The sequence below is a fragment of the Lutra lutra genome, chromosome 10 (assembly GCF_902655055.1).
Source record: "Lutra lutra chromosome 10, mLutLut1.2, whole genome shotgun sequence".
Classification (NCBI taxonomy): Eukaryota; Metazoa; Chordata; class Mammalia; order Carnivora; family Mustelidae; genus Lutra; species Lutra lutra.
Genome location: NC_062287.1, coordinates 42,820,318 through 42,828,921, shown reverse-complemented (window position 1 = coordinate 42,828,921; position 8,604 = coordinate 42,820,318). Strand labels below are relative to the sequence as shown.

The 8,604-nt window shown below is 41.8% G+C and overlaps 1 protein-coding gene and 1 long non-coding RNA gene across 4 annotated transcripts in view; one reads left to right on the top strand and one right to left on the bottom strand.

Annotated features, from left to right (window-relative positions):
- GRM5 (glutamate metabotropic receptor 5) overlaps window positions 1-8,604 on the bottom strand; it is a 704,461-nt gene that overhangs the window by 26,452 nt on the left and 669,405 nt on the right. The gene's annotated exons all lie outside the window — the stretch shown is intronic.
- On the top strand, window positions 1,390-8,186 carry LOC125078922 (uncharacterized). Its single transcript, XR_007121015.1, has 2 exons — window positions 1,390-1,894; window positions 7,972-8,186. It is a non-coding gene; the product is annotated as an uncharacterized LOC125078922 (long non-coding RNA).

The window sequence follows — 8,604 nt, the reverse complement described above, 5'->3', positions numbered from 1 at the left end:
AATAACCCACATTTAGAGAACATCTAAACAATAGGCTCTTATACCCATGGTACAAACACCACTGTTAAGTTATTAGAAGCCATGCTAATTACAGTTCTAATCCATGTAATATGTTGATTTAAAAGACAAATATTTGGTTATTCAGATGACCAAATATAAATAATTTAGATGACCAAATATATATGAGAATATATATATTTCTTTGATATATGTGGTCTTCTTCCACTCTTCAGGCTCAGAGTTCCCCAAACCCTTGGAATTTCCTAAGTATTGAGGGTCATAAAGATGCCTTTTGTTATGTTAATAAGCCAAGTCCGGAAAGCACTTAAGGATGGAGGCTGGTTACCAGCGGATTAGTTGGAACTTCCAGTCCCACCCCCTTGCCCGCTGGGAGGGGAGGGGAGGTGGCCTGGAGACTGAGTTCAACCACCAGCATTCGATGATGTAATCAATCATGCCTTTGTAATAAAACCTCCATAAAACCCCACATGGACGGGTTTGGAAAGTTTCTGGATTGGTGCACACATGGAGATGCCAAGAGGGGGGCTCACCCTGAGAGTGTACAGAAGATCCACACACCTGCCCTATGCGTTTCTTCCATCCGGCTCTTCCTGAGTTATGTCCTACAAGAAACCTGTGATCTTGTAAGTAAAATGTCTCTCTGAGTTCCGTGAGCGTCTCAAGGAAATTACTGAAACCTGAGGAGGGGGATCACGAGAATTTCTGGTTTATAGCCAGCTGGTCAGAAATTTAAGTAACAGCCTGACTTGGGACTGGCTAAGAAGTCCAAGGAGGGGGTTGTTGGACCCTCCAACCTACAGCTGGTTGGTTAGAAGCCCAGGTGATAGCCTGGGCTTGTGACTGGCATCAGAGGGGGTAATGGAAAGGAGGGGCAATCTTGTAGGACTGAACCCTTAACCTGTGGCATCTCCAGGTTGAAAGTGCCAGAACTGATTTGAATTACAGGACACCCAGCTGGTCAAGGGAATTGCTTGTTGGTGTGGGAAGTGCCCACACCCCCAGCACACACTTGCACCAGAACTGGGTCCACGAAACCAAAGCAACCAGTTACTCTGGGTTTAGTGTTGGATTGTCAGAATGATTAACTAATGGGAACTATCACAAGTCAGAGCGCTGATAAGTGCTTCAATAAAGCTTTTTGGTTATATGTTTGCAGAATCGGCCTCGGTCTGCATGGATTTCCCAAAGATTTTCCTCAATCACCTTTCCTGTCACTATACTAAGAAAGTATCAAGAAAAATGAAATGACGAATACAAAGCTGTGTCTCTGTGCTCGTCTCTTACGTAGTCCAGTTCTAGAGCCATGTAAAGGTGGCCCTGGCTCACTGATGATTTTGGAATTCTCTTCCAGATGCCATCATGTCTGAGCTTGGGGCCAGATTTTATTTCCTAGTTTTCCCTTTGCCTTCCTGGCTTTGGACAGAATGTTTTTGCCTTTACTTTTCAGTCACTGTTTCCCTTTCCCTCTGTCCCAGTATGGGCCTTCCTAACCATTCCCCTCCATCCCAATATGGACTTTCGTAATGTATATTAAAAAAGTATAAGAATATTCAACTCTGTTCCCATGCTGGCTCCTCAAATACCAGCCTACCCTTGGCTTTTGGACTCCAGACACAGCTCAGATCAGACACCTACCCCTGGGTTACATCCTTCATGATCATCCAAAAACAGTTTCTAATTTTAAAATGTATGAGGCAGAGTGCAACCCACTGCATTTTATTTTCCAGATTTATGGCCATGTCGCCTTTAAGATTATCCTAATTTTGGATGCTGACAGTGATAAAGTAAGGAGAAAAACTGATATACATGTGAAGAGCATTTCCAATATTGGAGACAACTTTCCCTGTACCATGTGATTCTCTCAACAAACAAAGTAATTATTATCCTCATCCTTTAGGAGAACCTGTGGCTCAGAACACTTTACAGCCTGGCCAAGTCTCCGTAGTGGCCACAGAAACAGGGCTAGAAGCCACATGTTCTACCTCCAAACATCATGCTTTTTTTCTTTTTTTTTTTTTAAATACCTCTCTTCTTAATGTCATTTTACTCTGAAAAAATAAAAAAACAACAACAAAAAAAAACACAAAACCTTTTCTAAATAATCTGATAACCCATTTGAGGGACTGAAAAATGTCATCCATGAAGGGAATAGTGTGCGCTTAATACACCTGGGCTTCTGACTATACCATGGCCAGGGAGAACAGATCACTCTCCGGGCTGCTTGCTAACATGGAAACAGACTGCCATTCCTCTGACTGGAGTTTAGCGACAAGAGAATACACAAAAATCTGAAGGTCCAAGAGGCACTGCTGAGAACACCTGTCGGTCACTGTTGATGTATGGGATATTGCACAGTATCAGAAGACACACAGGATGAGGGGGTGGACTTTTTCAACAACTCTAAAGTGTTACAAAGAGAACCAAAGGAAATGTCAAGTCAGTCTTTCAAGTCAGATTGCTAAAGGGAGAATTCTAGGGGAAGACAGAAGGGAAGTCCTTACAGATCTTCACTGTAGAGGGGAAGAGGAAGGCCAAATCTAGTTCATGGTTACAAAGTGATTCCCTGCTTCAGTCTCATCCTTTGCCCCCTGTGTGTCTGTACGCAAGTAAATATATTCAAATGGTTTACTACTTGCTCCCACAGATCTGGTGGCCCCCGTACCCAGAAAAAAATAGTTTTTGTCCAGACTTGCAATGTCAAGCTGATTCACTCGGAGATGTCAGATTAAACACAAAGAAATAAGCATGACTAATAGCCTGAGAAAATAATGCCAGAGATGAACGTAAGTTGGGAAAGTTTATTTGAGAAGCTGCCAGGGAACATACTGCTCTGTCCTCTATAAAATAAAAAGAAGGTGGAAGTTGATAGGTGGGGAAGCAATGCAAATAAGCAATTAAAATGTAAAGAATCAGCTATGTTGGCCCAGTAACTCTTTTCATAGGAATTTATTCTAAGGCAATAATTCAACAGAAGCTCAAAGGCTTTTGTACAAAGATTTTCCCTTTCAGTGTTATAGAAAAATAGCAGAAACTAAGCAAAACAAGAACAAACCGCTGGAGAATGGTTTAATAAATTATAGCATAGCAATATTATGGAAATGTGTTAAATTTTGTATTGAGTAAAACCTTCATTTGGCTTCCAGAAAATTCCCCAAGGATGTATTTTAATCCCACTTATGATGAGAACTTGTTTTCAGATATGAATCATGTGACGTCATTGCCTTTTGCCATGCTTTTTTTTTTTTTATGTTATTTGTTTCACAATAGAAACCCAGGAAGATACAGATTTTAAAATGAATTCTAAGGTGCTTTACAAGCTTACACAACCTCCTCAACGGGGAAAACTTTTCAGGGAGGAGCACAGCGTTGACTGACCAGAGGGAGGATCTTCAGAAGAGAACAGGATGAGCCTAAAGAATTGTCGTGGCAGGGGCACCTGGGTGGCTCAGTGGGTTAAGCCTCTGCCTTCGGCTCAGGTCATGATCCCAGGGTCCTGGGACTGAGCTCCGCATCAGGCTCTCTGCTCAGCGGGGAGCCTGCTTCCCCGCTTCTCTCTATGCCTGCCTCTCTGCCTACTTGTGATCCCTCTCTCTCTGTCAAATAAATAAATAAAACCTTAAAAAAAATAAAAAGGAATTGTCGTGGCAAAGCATTAATTAAAAGTTGCTGGCTTCTCTCTTAGGACTGAGGGATTTTCAGACAAAATAATTTATTCTTCCTGAAAACCGATGAGTTGTTTTCCAACAGGAATTTTTCCTAACATTTTTTGTGCATAAACAGCTGGAAAAGCTTTGGAACCAGACAAGCTGGTTAATGACAAGAAGAGCCAATATTTACTGAGCCCTGGGAATATACCAGACAATATACCGGCAACTGCACTATTTTTTGAACCCTTTTATGTTTTTTTCTGATCTCCTGGTTTAAGCCCCTGCCTCTGCTCTTCTTTGGACCCTTTTCATGCTAGTGGACAGGGAGCCTGTTCCCTTGTCTCCATCCTGTACTGATCTCGGTTACAATCTGCACTTAGTAACTTCATTTTCTCAGCCCAGGGTCCGTTGGAGCCCAAACCTCAATGCTTCTCGGTGGAAGCAGATTTGCTCTGAAAGTGGGTTAGATGCAGGGGACCTCACAACAGTCCCTTGCAAGGCCCTGTTACTATTTTTGTATTCACATTTTGTTATCTTTTCTTAAATAGAGTCCCTTCCCCAAATTGTATGACCTTAAGTCTCACAAAACTTGAATCTACTGGGGTGCCTGGGTGGCTCAGTCGGTTAAGTGTCCGACTCTCCGTTTCGACTCAGGTTGTGATCTCATTTGTTGTGAGATGGAGCCCCCCCATGGAGGGGGGTGTCTATGCTCAGCAGGGAGTCTGCTTGAGATTCTCTCCCTCTGCCCCTCCCTCCTCACCTGCTTGCTGGCTTGTGCTCTTTCTCTCTCTAAAACAAATAAATAAATGAAGAACACCTGGGTGGCTCAGTTGGTTGAGCCTTTGGCTCAAGTCATGATCTCAGGGTCCTGGTATGGAGCCCTTCTCCCTCCATACCTCCTTCCACTCATGCTCTCTCTCAAATAAATAAAATTTTTGAAAAAATTAGAAGTAAAATAAATAAGTAAATCTTAAAAAAAACCCAAAACCCAAAAAACTAAACTTAAGTCTACTGCTTCCCAGAGTTTGCCTCCCTCCTCTCACTCAAGGAAACCATAAACCAGCTGCATTGTATTAGTGGACATGCTAATACTCTCCGAGTTATAATTGCCCCACCCCACCAAACGGGCATGTTGGCGATCAGGTGAAGGAGTTTATAGAAAATCCTTAATCTTAACAGGTGTATATTAGTGGTACTTTTATACCTGTCACTTTTTTTTTTTTTTTTTGCTTCTAATAACATCCATAACCAGACAAGTCTGATTCAAAATATTTTGTCCTGTTTTCTCTACATGCCCCGTAATACTTAGGAAGACATGGGTCCTCCTATGGGACAGAAGGTGATCCCGATTACATCTAGTGGGTAAATGAAGCTTTGATTTTTCTCATCGTCCAGACTTCGTTCGCAGGACCTGGGTGCTCCCACATGCCCTAACTCAAGCTGCGGGAATATAGGCTGGATTTGAGAATGGAACGCAGACAGAAGACATTCTTTTCTTTATCTTAACCCTTCTCTCCTGTTGGTCTTTGGTAACCTCCTGTTCTCTTCCTTCAGAACACTTATTTCCGATTCTAATTAGGTATCAGTTTGCCTACGAGCTCATTATGTCTCTCACTAAAGTGTAAACTTCACAGGAGCAAGGGCACGCGTGTTCCTTTTGCAAGCACCTAGTACAGGGCCTGGCATAGGGCAGCAACTCAGTGGAGGCTTTTTTGTATGATTGCAGCTGCAGAAATGGTAAAAGCAAGAACAGTGAGGCGGTACTATTTATGCAAACCTAGCTCCATCTCACCTGCCTTTCCCTTTCTGTTGTACACACACAGGGTCATGGTCATTCACCGATCCTGATAGCAACAGACTTGCTCTGTTGGCCACCCTCCTTTCTTCCTCTGTCCTCTTCTTTCACCTTCGTTGTTCCAGTCCCACAGACGCACACAAAACTTTTCCTTTTCTTTCTTTCTCTGTCTCTTGACTACTGAGGGATAAATAAAAAGTGTTTCCATGTATGGCCAAAAAGTCTTAGTTCCCCTTCCTCGGGTTTAAAAATCACTTGATTTTGACAGGACCAAAAGGAGGTAGGGGTGACGGAGGTTGCGGTGTTCCTGGTCCCTGTATGCATGTGAGGGGCTGAGGAGTGCAGGGAGGTCATGCTTCAGGTGACTGTGACAGCTGTCTGTGAGTGGGGACAACCCCCAGAGAGAGGGGAGCAGTCGTGGCAAGTCTGAGTTTGCTGAGTTGTGCTCTGACTCACGTGAGCTTCACAAAAATCACCTCTACTCTAGTACACTGGACAGAATGTACTAAAATCACAAGTCTTGGACGTTTCTACCTCCTTTCTACCTCCTTTAAGGTCTTCGTTTCATTGTTTTAATAGTATCATTTTAATAAAGGCAATTCTGCTTCTCCTGGTTTTAAGATAATGTCTTATCGTTTATTATAATCACATATAACTACAACAGATGGATACACTAATTTTGCCATTTCTGATCAGATTCCACATTGTTCAATGTCTGTCACAATAAATTGAAAGTGAGATTGCCTTAATTTCATAATGGGAGACACCCGAAGAAACATTTCATAAAAATGATGCTACGAAGTCTTGTCTTAGGTACTTGTGTCTTAAGTACACATTATACACCAGGTACTCAACTAGTAGTTGCATGGTGATCTAGAAGTGTATGAGTTTATCATGGCAGAGTGTGATAAATGAATGTATGCATTTACATAGTGTCATATATACTACATACATACATACAAACACATATATGAACACACACATACATACATACACACAATTGCACACACATCTCTAAATAATCATATACAAACACACACATAGAGCTAGATATACAGTACGCCTCCAAATTTTTCTAAACATGTTGGGTTTTAGTTTGTTTGAGATAGGCAATCAGTCGAGGTAATTAAGTGTACTGGCTTTGGAACTTGTCAACATGAGTTTGATTCCTAGCAATACCACTTACTAGCTGTATGATTTTGAGTAACTTATATAACTTTTCTTATATTTTCTCTTTGAATAATGGGAGCAATGCTACTTAACTCATAGTGTTGATGTTTTGCATGAGGATTTTAGTATTTGATTTCACAAAGACATTATGAGATAGGTACTGTTATCATCTTCATTTTACAGATAAAGAGACTGAGCCACAGAATGGTTAAGTAACTTGCTGAAAGTCACACAGTAAGAGGAGGCAAAGCCATACACATATCTGAGCTGTTGAACTCTAAAGCTTGTACTCTAGAACACTAGAACTAAAATTAATAAAGGGATGATGGAAGGGAAAAGAAAACACATTTTAAAAAAATCAAAGAGAAGCCAAAGAATAGGAAGAGGAAAGGGAACAAATGTAAGTTCTAGGCACTGTGTTAGGAGTTTTTATATATTGTCTCAAGCATCCTTACATCCCTGGGGAGGGGTAGTGATGACTTTATTCAAAATGAAACAAGATGGGATCCAGGAGGCAGACAAACCATAAGAGACTCTTAATCTTAGGAAACAAACTTAGGGTTACTGGAGGGAAGGGAGGTGGAAGGGATAGGGTGGTTGGAGGATGGACACTGGGGACAGTATGTGCTATGGTGAGTGCTGTGAATTGTGTAAGACTGATGAATCACAGACTTGTACCCCTGAAACAAATAATACATCATATGTTAATAAAAAAAAAAGAGACCAGTGTTCACATGGCTGATGAGTATTGATGTTGGAATTCCGTTAGGTCCTGCTTATAAATAATATCCTCAGACACATATTGTGTGTCTTCTAGATGCTTAGCATAGTGCTTGGTTCTGTAGCTGACAGTAAGAAAACACATTTCACAGCCTCTGACCTCAAAGAGCTTATAATCTAATGGTGATGACAAACATTGACACTGTAAACAGAGAGCCCTAAATCCAGGGCGAAGATAACACCACATGTGGACAAGACTGACTGAACATAGAACTAAAATGGTGAATCTCGTGATGGGTTCTAATTTAACCTGGGCTGGGAGGCACATTGTGCAGTTGTGGGCTGTTGTGTGCATAAGTAAAAAGACATGATGTTATTTTTTTTTTCCTTTTTATTTATTTATTTATTTTTTTAGTTTGAGATAGTGTATGCATGCACGTAAGTGAGCTGGGGGAGGGACAGAGGGAGAGAGATCATCTCCAGCAGACTTCCCAGTGAGGGCAGAGTCCTATCTCAGGACACTTGAGGTCACGACCTGAGCCAAAATCAAGAGTCAGATTCTTAAGCAACTGATTCCTATTTCATGATATTTTTTTCATTTCCTTTCTTCTCACGCAGGACCTATCAGAATGGAGGGCTTAAGCTCTCTCCATCCCTAGAAAGAGGGTGAATTGAAGGGGAGGAAGAGAAAAACCAATGGGGGCAAGACCATTGCTCTGCCTGTTAGCTCCATGTCAGAGCCACATCTGTATCCTGTGCCCATGACGGTGTCTAGAACCTGGCAGGGTTTAATGAAAGAAATGTGCTGGTGGAAAAAAAAAAAAAAAAAAAGATGATTTCAGGGAAGATGTAGAGAAATCACAAGGAAGCAAAAGATAAACAACACTACAACCAGGCCCATGGTACCGTGTTGTCCTTCGAGGCCTTTGCTGTCTGCTCTTAGATAACTATGTCCTTTTCTGTGCCCCTGACAAAGACTTGAAGCACCTATACAGCTCTCTACTGACATTATCTGTTCACATCTCTGGCTCCACTTTGAGGAGAGGCATTGTACAGGGAAAGGACAGTATTATATTCATCTTGATTACCTCCAGTACCTAAAATACCATCTAGCTCACAGCAGACAAGGTGATGAATCATAGGCTCTCAGCAAACGCTACCTGTGTATTACTACAGTCGGGATGATAAACATGCACTGAGCAGAGAACCTTGCTTTCCTGTGACTGACTTCCGCCCAACTCGTTCCACCCA